The sequence below is a fragment of the Salmo trutta genome, chromosome 3 (genome assembly GCF_901001165.1).
Source record: "Salmo trutta chromosome 3, fSalTru1.1, whole genome shotgun sequence".
Taxonomy (NCBI): Eukaryota; Metazoa; Chordata; class Actinopteri; order Salmoniformes; family Salmonidae; genus Salmo; species Salmo trutta.
The window spans coordinates 40,201,318-40,207,051 of NC_042959.1; the positions used below are offsets into that span (position 1 = coordinate 40,201,318).

Sequence of the window (5,734 nt, forward strand, 5' to 3'; positions counted from 1 at the left end):
GCTATAACCCCTAGCCACATCCAGTGGTGGAAAAAGTGTTAAATTGTCATACTTGAGTAAAATTATAAATCATTTCAGATTCCTTATATTGAACCAGGGGCACACTCCAACACTCAGACATAATTTACAAAATAAGCATTTGTGTTTAGTGAGTCTGCCAGATCAGGTGCAGAAGGGATGACCAGGGATGTTTTCTTGATAAGTGTGTGAATTTGACTATTTTCCTGTCAAAATGTAACGAGTACTTTTGGTGTCAGGGAAAATGTATGGAGTAAAAAATACATTATTTTCTTTCGGAATGTAGTGAAGTAAAAGTAAAAGTTGCCAAAAATATAAATAGTAAAGTAATCCCTCCAAAAAATACTTAAGTAGTACTTTACACAACTGCCCAAATGCCTTCACAGCAGTACATTAGCATACTTTATAGACTGTTACACACGCAAGTTAAGGCCATGCAACCTGAGTTGAAACCTGAGTGAGGTGCACATGTTCAGTACATAAACAGATGCATGCGCCATATATTTATGTGGTGGACTCATGATACGGTCACATGATATTGTTGTGGTATGTCACAAAATCATGTTATGACCAAACATGTCAATATTAATTTTATATATCAACATTTTGCTAAGTCTTGGTAAGTGGATTGGTCTCTACAGAAGGGGTAAACGGTACAGCCAAATGGTTACAAATGTAACCAAAACAACAACAAATAAATGACAGTCCTTATTTCTTTTCAACTAGGTCTGCTGCTCCAAACAAACACTAACACCACGAGTCTCTCAGTCTCAACTACAGAGTTAGTCTTTCAGGAGGCTTGTGACTACGCTGTGATCTGCGCAGTACTCCTGGTGTGCTATGAGACACAGGTAAGACGTGTCCCAGTGGAGCTGGGTCTGAGGGCACAGGAGCGTGTTGGGTGTTTGTGAGAGAATGTCCATCACCCTCTGCTGGAACCACTGAATGCCCCCGTTCCTCAGATGCTGTTTCCTGTGGGGTTTCAACTTGTATACTACCACCCACAGCTGTTCCGTCTGAAAACATGGTCTTGTCTTTGTCATAGCGCAGGCGGAGATGGTCCTGGTGTCTGCTCATGACTCGCCCATCAGTCAGTTTGACCACAAAGAAGACGGGACCACTCTGACTGGGTTTTAACTGTCTCTCCCTTGCGTGGTGGTCATGTCTCTCTTTTTGTTTCTCCTGCTTCCATTCCACTCGTGCTCTGATGTTCGGACGCAGTAGATCCAGGTGAGCTTTTGGCTTTCTGCCCATTAACATCACCGCTGGAGCCTGTCCTGTTGTTGTTTGTGGCGTGATGCGGAACTGGAACAAGAACCGAGAGAGCTAAGTTGTGATGGTTCCCCCAGTCATCCTTTTGAGCCCCTCTTTCAGTGTCTGCACAGCCCGCTCCACTAAGCCGTTTGAGGCCGGGTGAAACAGGGCGCTGCGGACATGGCGGATCCCGTTTCTCCGCATGAATTCTTGGAACAAGTCACAGGTAAACGTTGTTGCGTTGTCGGACACCAGAGAGTCCGGCAGACCATGGGTTGAAAACACCTGCTGAAGCTTTTCGGTGGTTGTGGTCGCTGTGATGTTACTCATGATGCGCGCCTCCAGCCACTTGGAGTGTGCGTCCACCATGACAAGGAACATGTGACCCATGAAAGGACCTGCAAAATCTATATGCAGCCTGGACCATGGGCGGTCAGACCACTCCCACAGATGTAGTGGCGCGGGCGGCGCCATCTTCTGGTTGATCTGGCACTCAGAACATGATTTAACTTTGTCTTCTACCTCCTGATCCATGTTAGGCCACCAGATGTAAGATCTGGCTAAACTTTTCATCCGGGAGGCACCCGGGTGAGCCTCATGGACCTCATCCATGACTTGTGCACGGCCAGGGGGTGGAACAACCACTCTGGACCCCCAGAGTATGCAGCCATCCTGCACACTCAGCTCAGTTTTGCGCTTTGCATAAGGTCTTAGTCCATCATCCTCTATGACAGGAGGCCGAACCCTGCATCAGGAATCTTTTCACTTGGGACAGGATAGGATCCCGGTCTGTCCACTGTTTGATCTGTTTGGCATTCACAGGTGAGTTTGACAATCTCTCCATTAGGAAAATTGTCTCGGGAGGCACCACAGTTGTGGCAGGCATCTCTGGTAGCGGGAGACGGCTGAGCGCGTTTGCATTTGCATTGTCCTTCCCCGCTCTATACACTATCGTGTACTGGTAAGCTGACAGTGTCAGGGCCCAGCGCTGTAACCTTGCTGAAGCCATGGGTGGAATGCATCTTGATTCACTAAAAATGCTCATCAGTGGTTTTTGGTCAGTGCATATGGTGAAATGACGACCGTAGAGGTACTGATGGAAGCATTTTACAGCAAAGACTATGGCCAGACCTTCCTTGTCTAACTGTGAATAACCCTTCTCAGCAATCGTCAGCGTACGTGATGCGAATCCAATGGGTCTCTCTGACCCGTCCTCCATCTGATGAGAGAGTACTGCCCCGATGCCATAGGGTGAGGCGTCACATGACAGGATGATCTCTTTGTCTTGGTCAAAATGAACCAGAAGTTGTGCTGATTGTAGTAGTGCTTTCACTTCCTTGAAAGCTTTCTCTTGTGCTGGCCCCCACTTCCATTTACAGTCTTTGTGGAGCAACTGATAAAGTGGAGCCAACACTGTTGACAGCTCCGGGAGGAACCTACCATAGTAGTTCACCATGCCCAGGAACGACCTGAGCTCACCCATTCTTGGGGTTTGGAGCATCCTTGATTGCCCTGACTTTGTCCTCCACAGGACACAGACCCTGCGCTGTGATCTTGTGACCTAGGTATGTCACACTCTGTGCTTGGAATGTGCACTTGCTACGCTTCAGGCGCAGCCCTGCCTCAGAGAATCTCTTTAACACCTGGTCCAGATGGTGGAGGTGCTCCTCCTCCGTCTCCCCTGTAACCAGGATGTCATCCAGGTACACTGCTACATGAGGGATCCCCTGCAGCAAATTGTCCATTGTCTTCTGGAAAATGTCTGGGCTGGACGCCACTCCGAAAACCAAGCGGTTGTACCTGAACAAGCCTTTGTGCGTGTTCACTGTGACATACTCTTTTGAGTCCTCGTCCAGGAGGAGCTGTTGGTAGGCGTGACTCATGTCAAGCTTTGAGAACGTCTTGCCTCCTGCCAGTGTCGTGAACATGTCCTCCACCCGTGGCAGCGGGTAAGCGTCTAGCTTAGAGGCCCTGTTGATGGTGAGTTTGTAGTCCCCACATATACGCACCGTGCCGTCACTTTTCAGAACGGGAACGATAGGAGCTGCCCAGCGGGAGAACTGAACGGGAGTAATGACGTTTGCTTCCTGCAGCCGCTCCAACTCATCTTCCACTTTCTTTTTCATGGCGTAAGGCACTGTCCTGGGCTTGAAAAAGCGAGGCTTGGCCTGAGGATCCACGAACAGCTTAACTGCAGTGTGCCCAGTTCATCTTTGAAAATCTCTGGGTACTTTTGAATGACATCCTCAGTCACTCGGGTGTGTTTTATCTCACCCCAGCTCAGTTGTATTTTGTTTAGCCAGTCACGCCCTAGTAAACTAGGCCCATTCCCTTTCACCACCAGGAGCCGTGCTCTCGCTTCCTGGCTGTTGTATGCAATGTCCACCTCTAGAGCCCCCAGCAATGGTATGGTCTCCCCGGTGTACGTACGCAGTCTGATCCCTGCCGGTGTGAGGGCAGAAACCTGTCTTGAGCCCCATTTTTGTTTGTAGGTCTCCTCACTTATGACAGTGGCAGAGGCCCCCGTGTCAACCTCCATCCTCATCTGCTTTCCATCTACCTCCACTGTAGCATAGATAGGCTCTGCGCGCGGCTCCCTCACATTAAACATGTTGTAGGAACAATGCTCTTCCTCCTCCTCTGTGCTCTCTAGGTGGTGCGCTGCTGACTGAGGCTTTGGTGCTGTGAACTTGCCCAGCCCAGTCCGCCCACCCTCTGGCTTGCTCCTAGGACCCCTGCATTTTTTTGCTAAATGTCCCTTTTTGTTGCAATTGTGACAGACAGTCTCCATGAACTTACAGTTATAACCATAATGTGTCCCTCCACATCTGAAACATTCCACTGCTTTTCTCCTTTTTCCTGCCACCTCTTTTGTCACCTGATGCACTGCACAACTTTCACTGTTGGCCTTTTGAATATTTTTCACATTACTAGCGGCCATCTCCATCCCTTGAGATAGTTCCAATGCTCTCTTGAAAGTCAGTGGGGCTTCCCCCAGCAACCGGCGCTGTATGCTGTCCTCATTAATGCCACAGACTAATCTGTCACGGAGCATGTCCTCTAACATAGCCCCAAACTCACAATGTTCAGAGAGTTCACGTAATTCAGCAACAAAGTTAGCAACAGACTGACCTGTTTTCCGAAAATGGCAGTTAAACTTGAACCTCTGGACAATCACTGACGGCTTGCATTGTGGTGAGTCTGAACGAGAGCAACTAGATCCCCAAAATGAATTTCTCCCGGTCTCCGTGGTGTAGCCAAATTCCTCATTAGCTTGTAGGTTTTAGCCCCACACACACTCAAGAGAATAGAGCGCTGTTTAGCCTCATCTGTGATTACATTTAACAAGAAAAAGTGTCCCAACCTTTCCACATATTCCGTCCAGTACTCGTTCTCTTTCACAAACTCAGTGATAGTCCCAAACATTGCCATTATAACGCCAACTTGTCCTTGATCCTCGTTAGCGATTTTCACTTGCTGCTGATTGTCCCCGTCGGCGTTTCCGTCCAGCGGCACCTGCTCTCCATCACTCATTAAGCTAGCTAGCTAACTGACTACCTCCACTGTTTCTTAGCTAGCTAGCACCTCGCCCTGTACAAGTTGATAAAGTTTTATCCTCGTCGCCAAAAAGGTGTAGTAACTTGACAAGGAATGGCCACACGCATTTCAATATTACTTTCCTTTACTTTCAACCCAAACCTAAAGGTGTATTGCCAGGTACAAATGGTACAAATATAGCAGAACTATATAGCCCACTCAACCGGTGGTAGAATCACATTGCACAGAACTCACTCTTAGTGATGACATCATCAAAAGGGAAAGGTCACGGTCAATACCAATAATAACCATGTCATTATTTATATAGTGTCCACACTATAACAATATCAATAACGATATAAGTGGCTGAGCAGCAGGATAAAAAAAAATTGTAGCAGCAACGTATGACGTGTGTGTTAGGAGTGTAATTTGAATAGAGGCACAACAGATAGTGCTGATGACTGGTCCGTCCGAACCACGCATGAACAAGGGAATCTACATTCGAAGAGCCTGTTTCTGTCCTGCTCTTGACTTTGGTGCAGGGCATGTGATGTCCATAGCCTCTTCGTCGCAAATCTCCCTCATCTTCCCGAAAAGAAAAGTTTGTATAGCTGTGTCCAGTCCAGGTGGTGCTTGTACAGGCAGACCATCTATGGGAAGAAGGATGTCAGCATTGGCGACAACAACACCATGCTACAGAGCATTGAAGCTGTAAAACAGGGAATAAAAACACAAAAAAATCTGAAGACATTACAACCTTGCACAACATCAATTCACCTGCCAAGTTCATATAAGAACTATAACCTCATACAATGACATTTATTTTCACCTGAAGTGCTGGTACTGCTTGATCTGTGGCAGCGGCCTGAAGTACAGAGTCAGGTGTTGTTGCCAGCCATAGCTTTCCACCAGCACTGTATCACCC

At 47.6% G+C, this 5,734-nt stretch overlaps 1 pseudogene; it reads right to left on the minus strand.

Moving 5' to 3' along the window:
- Positions 1–800: 800 nt before the first annotated feature.
- Positions 801–3,463, minus strand: LOC115165309 (uncharacterized protein K02A2.6-like; annotated as a pseudogene).
- Positions 3,464–5,734: the final 2,271 nt, after the last annotated feature.